This window comes from Capsicum annuum, chromosome 7 (assembly GCF_002878395.1).
Source record: "Capsicum annuum cultivar UCD-10X-F1 chromosome 7, UCD10Xv1.1, whole genome shotgun sequence".
Classification (NCBI taxonomy): Eukaryota; Viridiplantae; Streptophyta; class Magnoliopsida; order Solanales; family Solanaceae; genus Capsicum; species Capsicum annuum.
The window spans coordinates 121,270,227-121,280,244 of NC_061117.1; the positions used below are offsets into that span (position 1 = coordinate 121,270,227).

Below are 10,018 nucleotides of genomic sequence, written 5' to 3' on the forward strand. Positions count from 1 at the left end.
ATTAGCGACGGCTAAAATCTGGTCCCTAAATATTCTTTGACGGCCAACTTTCTGGTCCTTAATTCAAGATTTATTGCATACTATTTTCATCCCTATAGACTTTTAGCGACCATTTTCTACTGGTCCTAAAAAATATTTAGTCCCTAAATTTATTTTTATGGACCATAATTTATGGTTCCTAACTAAATAACTAAACCTCTATCCAATTTCATAAAAGATACAGAGTATATAAAATATACATTACATAGAACAAGATGCACATAACAAATATAAAGATAACTTATGTATATATTAAAAACTAATAATGTATTTACATCTCAATTGCCATGTATCCATGACATACAAGTTATGGCACTGTTTAGGCAATCCAAATCACATTCCTACTTATAACAGTTCCCATAACTTTCTACACTCTGCTCTTCCAACATGATTATTTTGCTGCTCATTGTTGACGGCCTCAAGTCCACAGATTCATTGCCTTTTCTTTCCTTAAGAGGACTTCTAGTCTGCATAATTTTTGCTATAATATTAGAATCTTCAAAGTTCACCCTCTTTGTAATTTTGATCATCTATAACAACCTAAGATATTTTAGCTGATCCTTCAGACCCTGGCAGCATATTTCCCATCTTCATTGATAGGTCAACTGTCTCTAATTTGCAATATCCTACACCATCAGAACATCATCAAAATACTATCATAGAAGAGGGGGGATATTTTGCTATTCAAAAAATCAGATAGGAGCTCAACATCTTTTATGGTAACAATCCCATGACAAGTAACTCACAGTAGGGCAGGCTAAATCTACTTACCAGGCAAGAGTTCATAATATACAGTACATCTAACTAAATTTGAAGTTGAACCATTCACAAGCAAATGGAGAGATGCTCAAACAAAGAGTTGTAGTTCAATATTACCTGATAAAAGAAAAATAGGAATAGAGAATAGAGAGTGACCAAACATTTTTATCAGTTACTAAGGATTACCCAATTACATAGTTTTCAAGACAAGAAAACTATGATTCTATTTATGAAAGTTCCGTTGAATTGTGTAACCACTTATATAAAAGCTTAAGTTGTTAGACAAGGCACACTTTTATTTACTTAATTACGTCTTCATGTACATAATTAAAGATGTTACTCGAGTAGATTATTTCACATGTTTGTCAGCATTTTGCAAATTATGCAGAAAGTGTTCTTCTGGTCCATGTTTCACTAAAAAAAGCATGCAAAACAACACAGAAAGATAAACACACCTAAACTATTTTCACTTCTTGTATTGCCTCCCTCGCTGATATAGACGACGTTCGGCTTGGAACGAGCATTGGAGGTGCTTCAGCAAATATCGAATTTAATCTGCCTTGTACTGAACCATTTTGTTTCACAGAGTAGTCTGACGTACTGGATCCCTTGTTGTTTTGATAATGAGGCGTGGCTGCAACTAAGATGATCAGTAACATTAACAAACATAAAAACCGCACACAGAAATAAGGGAGAACTTGAGTAATTACTTTGGAAAAATGGACCCTTCTCTTAGATAAAGCCAATCATTTATGTACTCACAAAAGCAACACCTCTTTGGAAGGAACTCTCCTGAATGCAGACAGTTCTAACTAATGATAAATCTCATAATCACACTAAAACATCAAAACTGTGAAATGAACGAGGCCAAAGGATAAATTACCTGATAGACATTAACAACTCTATATAAACCAATGAAAAAGCTGGAGAAATAGCCATTATGACACTTCCAATGACAACAACAGTCCATAGAAGGATTGTTAACCCAGCAATGAGAATGCAAACAGTTTCAAGAAATGGCCCTTCGTGGTTTATCAGATCATGTATGAGTCTGCAATATCCTTTGAACAATGTAAATGGGCTCTTTATTATGGCTATAGCATGTAAAGAGGAATTTCCACAATCAGTCCCAATGAACCAACCATAATACATCCTGGTACATGGATGAATCTGCAACATAACATTTAGTATTTTTTTATTCCCTGGTCATCAAGAAGAGAATTGAACAGATGCTCGTAGAAAAAAATTCCCACTCATGCCTTCAATGGTGTATTATTTGGGACCATTTACTAATTTTTTTTGGGACCATATTTAGTACCTTCACAATAAACTACATAAATAAGGACTAAAATTTAATCTTGTCTCAATACCTATACTTTTAGAGACGGGATTATTAGCTCATTTCAATATGTTGGTCATAAATAAAGCTTTTTCTTGTAGTGTATCCATTCCAGTCTGAAGAATATAAATTCATAACCTACCTCGAAAAGACCAAAATCTAAGCCTAAGCCTTCAATGTAGAGCTTATCCTTCATGAATGGTCTCTACATGAGCTAAAACTATCAAAAGCATGAACTACACATCAAAAGAAAGCTATTAATGGTCATATTAGATGTATTTGAATATGGTTCAAAATTAGTTTGAAAATGAAAAAGATAAAACAAAAATTTTATCTTAAAAACATATTACAAAGTCAAAAATTGTCTATATTTGAAAACCCAAACAAAAATGAATTAAAATTGATGTTCAAATTGATGAAAAATATTTTAATAGTGTACCAAAAAGTTTTCAAATTCTTATTGAAAATAAAATTAGAAGGTTTTTTGAAAGATATAATCAATGAAAATTAATGGGATAAGAGTTTGGAGCTTAACCAAGCTCGAATTATGAAGAAAAAAAACCCTCAAAGTCACCTTTTTTTAAGCTCCCAAATTCAAAAATGGTAAAAATTATAAAAAGAAGATATTTATAATGTTCAGTGAATAGTTCCTCATGAACATAATCATCTTTGCATTTGCGAGGGTTAACTATGACCAGGCCATTTGATTGGCCTTTCCAATTTTAATTAGCCTCTCCTGTTTGCAAAGGCTGATGGCCTAGACACATCGTATATGTGACAACCTTATCGCATTCGTGATGAAGTAAAATACCTAACTCGTTCTTGATAACACTTTGTAATCGTGCCACCCCTTTCAATCATGATGAGGGAGATTTTTCTTCTCTGCAATTGCAGCCCATGTTAGCTAATAAGGAGTCTCATGCACTAGATATCAGCAATTTATTAATTTTTGCATATTTTCAAATCTTCTTAATGGATCCTTGAGATTCTTTTAGGACCCCACAAAAATAAGTCATATATTCTACTAGGCTATTTTTTTTATGTTCTAGATTCAACAACAATATTGAATTTTCGAAAAGAGGACTTTTACAATAAGTTAGCTCACGAGACCCTTTAAAGCTTATTTCACTAGTTTTTGAATGAAAGATGAAAATGCAAAATAAAGTTTTAAAACCCAAACTAACTTACTCCTAATCCTAAATACATTTCGGATCTAATGAAACTGACCAAATTGCCATGCAGAGCTCAAAATTTAAAATATTGATCGAAGTCAAACCAATGTCTTTTAAAGCCTCAAGAGTCTCAAACTCTCCTAAATCACTCCCAAATGAATCAAGAATCGTTCCAACAATCCTCACAACTCACGATAACATGTAACAAATATGGAGAAGGAAAAAATAGTCAAGATATATAAAAAGAAAAAAATCACTACCATGGTGTTTAGAAGCCTAGTGCACAAAGCATCAAGCATTCGCTGAGTAAGGGAAAGGGCGCATCCCAAGGAATGTGATGCAGACAATGTACCCTTATGCAAGCATTAATAGTTACTTCCACTAATTTTGATGAGTCACTCTTGGTTTAGTGTCATAAAAGTTCCTTAACGATTTGTTACAAATAATAATGGTTCAATGATATGAAATCAATTTGTTAGTGCCGAAATAATCCATTAACAAATCACAACATGATTCCGTAAGCGTTAATTGTTTAAACGAATAACATATATTACATGTTCTAATCTACTCTTCCCTGCATATCAAGATAAGTGGTGTTTCACATAATCAAGAAGAAACTAATAATATTCTTTCAATTTTACCATAATTCAATAAAGAAAATTTTACATAACCAAGAAACTACCTAAAGAACTACATCTTTTTTAAGGTATTTATTAGGAGTAAACTAGTAAAAATATATCTTATTTTCTAAGAATGAGTAGTTTTCTTACGAGATATGCTTAAACTAAATTTACTTTATTTTAAATGGAGTATACAATTTTATATTACAATGAGAATTTATAATTTTAATATTTATATTAAATGTCAATCGTTAATAGTGTGGTAATAAAAATTTGGTAATGGTGATTAACATGAAATATACATATAATACAATGAAGTAAGTATTAGAAAAATCTGAAGGAAGAGTTATTCGATTGAATTATACTCTCAAATATGATCATTTATCAATTTGAAATTTATAATTTTCCTTCTAAATTGTTACATTTTCCACAAACACATTTTTTAAATATTATTTGTGCTATTTCTAAAAATATGTTCTTATTAATATGAGGGATACGGATGAGGCTCGTACACAGAACTAGTATAATTTAAATACAAGATATAATTTAACTAATCCACCAACACTGTGTAGTTTATTTGAAGTTCTTGCACGGAGTTCCCCTATTACTTGATGGACTTTAATTTTATCCGTACTATTCATGTAATAAAATTTTGTGGGCGAAACTATTCTTATCTATGACCTAAGTTCACAAGACATAAGTTCAGAGAACTTTTGCCTTGTCGACATAAGTTTAGAGAACTTTTGTCTTGTCGGCATAAGATCTGTAAGAATTAAGTTATTCTGACATAGGTTGTGTAGTGTATTATTCATTCTACATAAGTTTAGAAAACTTTTACCATGTCAGTATAAGTTTTGTAAGAATAAATTATGCCTCTTAAAAAATAATTTTATGAATTCTAAAATTAAACTTAAACCTCTATCAGTATAAGTTTTGTTAGAACTAATTATGTCTTTTATGAAAGAATTTGTGGATTCTAAACTAAATACATGTTAGTCATAAGTTGTATAGGAATTAAGTACAGAACTTGTTATATCTTATAACGCATAACTTGTGTTATATTGTGATATGAAAATATATATTTATACTTAGCGATTTTATTTTTTATTGTCAAAGTATTTTTGGCCATTTTTTGTTACTTTTAAGTGATGAAGGACAAAAATTAAAGGCCACATATTTAAAGAGAAAAATTAAAGGCCGCCCAAAGTAAGAGCATTAGTGCAAATGACCCTAGTTATTTACCACATTAAGTTACCTACGGATAAAGTCATATATATTTAAAGTATAAATTTTTTATAGTCATAATACATAAACAAATACTTAAAATATAATTTTAATTGAGAGGTAAGCACTCTAATTTTATGTATATTTAGACACCTCAAGTCATCTCTATTGTGTTAATTGTACACTTATTTATTATATCATTATATTATAATATCAAATATTGATTATATGGTAAGTTTTATTTTTCCTTGTGTATGTAAAAAAATAGTCCTAAAATATATGAAAAGGAAAAAAGAAAAAAATATCAATTATGAAAATCAAGGAATCCTAAATACCTATTTTACCATGTTTACTTGAAACTCCTTGTCAAGCTATACCCACTTTTGGTGAGGACGGAAGCAAGTTTAATATTGCTATTCTTGAGCGACTCTTCATGAGTAAGACCATGATTTTGATACGTATCATCCAACAAATTGTTAAAGGTTTGATAGCATGGAATGTACACATGCCACATAACCCAATAGTTTTCTGTTTCTAGATTTCATTCTTTTTGAATTATTATTTTCTAGTTTACATAGGCTAATTATAAGGACATGGTAGCTAGATGTGCAACTAATATCTATTTCATTCATGACATAATTTTTTTGCATGTCTTGCTGATTTTTCTGTGTTAGATGAATGTTCCTTTAAAGAATTTTTAGAATAAAGGTTAGGTTTAAACATATTATTTTAATATTTTGATTATCATATTGATTATTTATAGTTTTTGTTATTTTGATGTCTGCTACTTTTTTTTGCATAATAAAGGTGATAATTGAATGTTCGATCGAGTTTTAAGAAATTTTTATGGTTAGGTTTTAATTTATTTATTTATTATGATAATTTGATTATCGTATTATTTTCTATGAAGATTTTTATCTTTGGATGCAATATCTTTTGTAATTTTGCATCTTCATGATGGTATTTTGTTAAACATGAAGTTTCTAATTAAGGATGGAGAAATTAACTTTAAGTCAGGTATGGTTTGATTAATTGGGTAAAGATACCAAAAACATAAAAAAAATTAATTCTATATTAGGATTAATTATGCGTCTTTCTCCTATTTATATTTGTGGATGGTATAAGAGATATCCACACACGTGCACTAAACTAAATTAATTGTGTAATACTTGGTTATGAATATGCACTTCACTATTTGGTTGAGACTTGAAATTGATTGTTTATAGTCCAATTGCCAACACCTACTTGGGTGCAATAATATTTTTCGCACTATTTAAATTAATTTTCTATTGGTGAATAACTACAGTGTTTTTTATGTGTTTTTCCATTTGCATGTACCATTAGCTCTATCTTTCAAGAAGTTATGAGTTTTCATGTTGCAAAATGGTTGCACGTTTTGAACCTATTGATATTTCATCTTTGTGTAACTTGCTTAAAGCTATTTTCTTAACATCTTAGGATTAAAATAAGTTTCTGGTGTTTTCCATTTTAGAAACATCATTGTAATTGGGAGATTATTTTTTCTATCAATCAAATGAATGTTAAACATATTTCCTTGTAGATTGTTAGAAAGTCTATCAGATTTCAGACCTTGGACGTTGTATGTGGCGAACAATTGTCCTATTAATCATAAAAAAAATGAAGAATAATATATGCATAAAATTGATTTTATTCGTCTTATAATTGTCCTATTAATCAACGTGAGACACACGTGCAAAGTAAGTACACTAAACTAGTATATATATATACGAAAAAGGCCAAAAATACCCTCGAACTATTTGAAATAGCTCACATTTACCCTCCCTATATTTTTTATATCTAAAAGACCCTTTTCGTCTATTTGTTGGACCACAAATATCTTTAAGACGTTAGCCTTGCCACTGAAGCTGACATGAAAATCCAGCATGGCATAAAAAGGTCAAAATTGTCTTTGAACTAGTGAAAATTGCTCAATTTTACATTTATGTGATGGTGGGTCTCATCCTATCAACAAGTGATTCTTACCTAATGTATTGTTGTCCACGTAAGGTTGATCATGGTGTACATATGGATTTGAAAAGGCATGAATACCTCCCTGAACTTAAAACATATTTTTAATTATACATTTTTTTCTTTTAAAAAGTTCTATTACTAGGGGTGGGCATGGTATGGTATATACCAAATACCATATCGAAATCAAAAAAATTTATACCGCGATATATATGTTATGGTATTTGGTATGATATTTGGTATGAGTTTAAAATTATTTTGATATTTGGTACGGTATTTGGTATTTATGCAATAAATATCGAAATACCATATACCACACTGAAGTTTTTCAATAATATATAAAACTCATATATATTATATTTAAGACTATTAAATATATTTGTATATCAGCCATTAGTTAATTGAACATAAAGTAACTTTTATTTAGAAATAAATTTTTTGGGAAGCTTATTATTTAGAAGTACTATGCTTAAGTTTAGGTAATGTTGTTCAGAATTTGCATCTTGGACTACTCAATCGTGATTGAAATATTTTTTTTGTGTAATTGATTAACAAAGATAGTTGTTAGTCTAATATGGTTGAGACGTTTTTAAAGTTTAAAGTTATAGTTTATTCATATGAATATACGTAAGTAGAAATCAAATAAAGTATGGTTACCGAATTATCATACCATAAAATACCGAAGCATACCGAACTAATTTGGTATGGTAATGATATTGTTATTTTAGATACCAAAAATTGAAGTTACCGTAACAAAGTTTGGAATATTGTACCATGACCACCCCTATCTATTACCCCTTCCCCCCTCCCCCTCCCCCCTCCCCCCACAGCAAATTACTTTAAAATGAAATAAATGCTCTCTTAAGTATTAGGTGACAAAGAGAGTGTACTCACTCTCTAAGGAGGAATGTAAGAAATAGAAAAATAACTTAAATTCTAATTAATATAAACACATGCCAATTTTTAATTTGTCACCTTATAATTAATTATTATATATCATTAATTAATATTAAAATGTAAGTAAATAGTTTAAAATTATTTCATTTAGTTCTTTATGAAATAAGGTCAAATTTTATCATTTTCTCGTTTTAGTAATTGGTGCTACTAAAAATAACATAAATTAAATTAATTTATACTGCTGAGACAGTATTAATTTATCATGAAAATTATAATTCATAGTAGTGTTTTTATTAATATTACTTTTTTGGGTAACTACAAAGATAGTATTAATGACCAAGTAAATCTTGAAATTGGTAGCTCTATCAACTAAATAGGCTACTCCAAACTGGAAATCAAACTAAACATCAGGTCCTAATGTTGAGCTAGCTGGAAATTAAATCAAAACTATCATGATTCAATCCCCGAATCATGCGGGCACCTGCCTAACTTTATCTTAGATAGGAGAATCCTTTCCAACAAATTATTTGATTATTGCAGAAGACATTTAACATAGCCTCAAGTATAACATTTAAATAAACTTTAGATATAAAATAAATCTTACAAAAGGTACATTGTGAAATTATATTAAATAACTTTTCAGTATTTAGTCAAAATCGGCACAAGAGCACTAAACAAATGGAGGAATGACTCGATACACAACATCCATATATGAGTAGGACGACAGAAGCTGTTAAATAATAAACGTCATTGTACCTATAGAAACTTCAACTGACCCACAACATAGCTATATCCCCAAATTAAAATATAGTAATAAGTGTAACATCAGTACAACCACACGTATTGTAGGCATCATCAGCCGATCAAGATTAGAAATATATAATAATATATAGCAAATAAGAAGAGATCATGACAAGTGTACAGGTTAATATCTAAAAATACTTAAAGTACTTTAACTTTCAACTTTATCGCCTTTCATTTATTTAAGGATATTACTTGACCCTTAGGGTGTGACTAACTAATTATATTTCATGAATTTATCTAACCCACAATTTTTATGTACTTACCTTATTACTTCAACTCTATATACTTCTTGTTCTCTCTTATTAAATCCTCTTTCATGACAATTCTCACTCCTTATTATACTTTTATTTAACAATCGGAATTGCAACAAATCAAGACAATCATTAACATCAACAACTTTATAAGTAAGAGCACTACAATATGCATCACGTATATAACTATATACACAGCGAATAATATTTATACATAATCCAATATATGTCTTATTATATTCACACTTACTACAATGCACAATCACCATCATCAACATAATCGGTCCACTTAAAAAATCATAGTATCTCATCAAATAACTGGTCCATATAGGAACCAATTATACTTACGCAGATTCTTTAATAAGTTTTACCACAACATTAGAATATATGTAAGTATACATTCAAATGCATATGATGAATGTATATATGCAAGATATACATATAATCTCTTTCTCTTCTCAATCTCATCATCATCAAATCATTCTCAACATCATGAACATCATGATCTCAATTTCATTAACTCATCATAATAAATCACGAACATCATGATCTCAGTATCATCATCAATATCATTATCAATATCACCAGCAAATCATCATCAATATTATTTCAACATCATGAACATCATGATCTCAATATCATCATAAATACCATCAATGTAAATGTAAGATATAATCAACAATTATAAGTAATACCTAAAGGTAAATTGCAAACACCCTATCAAAATTAGATGCAAGCAACAATAATTGAAACAAAAGTTAGAACTAATAACAACCAAGTAAATTCAGTCAATAATAACAAGTACATCATTCCAAGTAACAATAAATGTCCACGAACACAGGAAATCACAAGTACGCTCGAAGGACAATTTACTACTTATTCAATTGAGAATTATCAAACCCAATCATCATTCACAAATATGTC

At 29.6% G+C, this 10,018-nt stretch overlaps 1 long non-coding RNA gene across 2 annotated transcripts in view; it reads right to left on the reverse strand.

Moving 5' to 3' along the window:
• Nucleotides 1-261: 261 nt before the first annotated feature.
• The window catches only part of LOC124885612, a 19,190-nt gene continuing 9,433 nt past the window's right edge, over nucleotides 262-10,018 (reverse strand). Inside the window, exons 3-6 of one of the 2 annotated variants that reach the window (XR_007042903.1) lie at nucleotides 1,682-1,968; nucleotides 1,509-1,590; nucleotides 1,254-1,432; nucleotides 262-665 (exon numbers count right to left, since the gene is read on the reverse strand). This is a non-coding gene — a long non-coding RNA (uncharacterized LOC124885612). The remainder of the gene's footprint in view (nucleotides 666-1,253; nucleotides 1,433-1,508; nucleotides 1,591-1,681; nucleotides 1,969-10,018) is intronic. The other variant, XR_007042905.1, reaches the window with a different exon arrangement.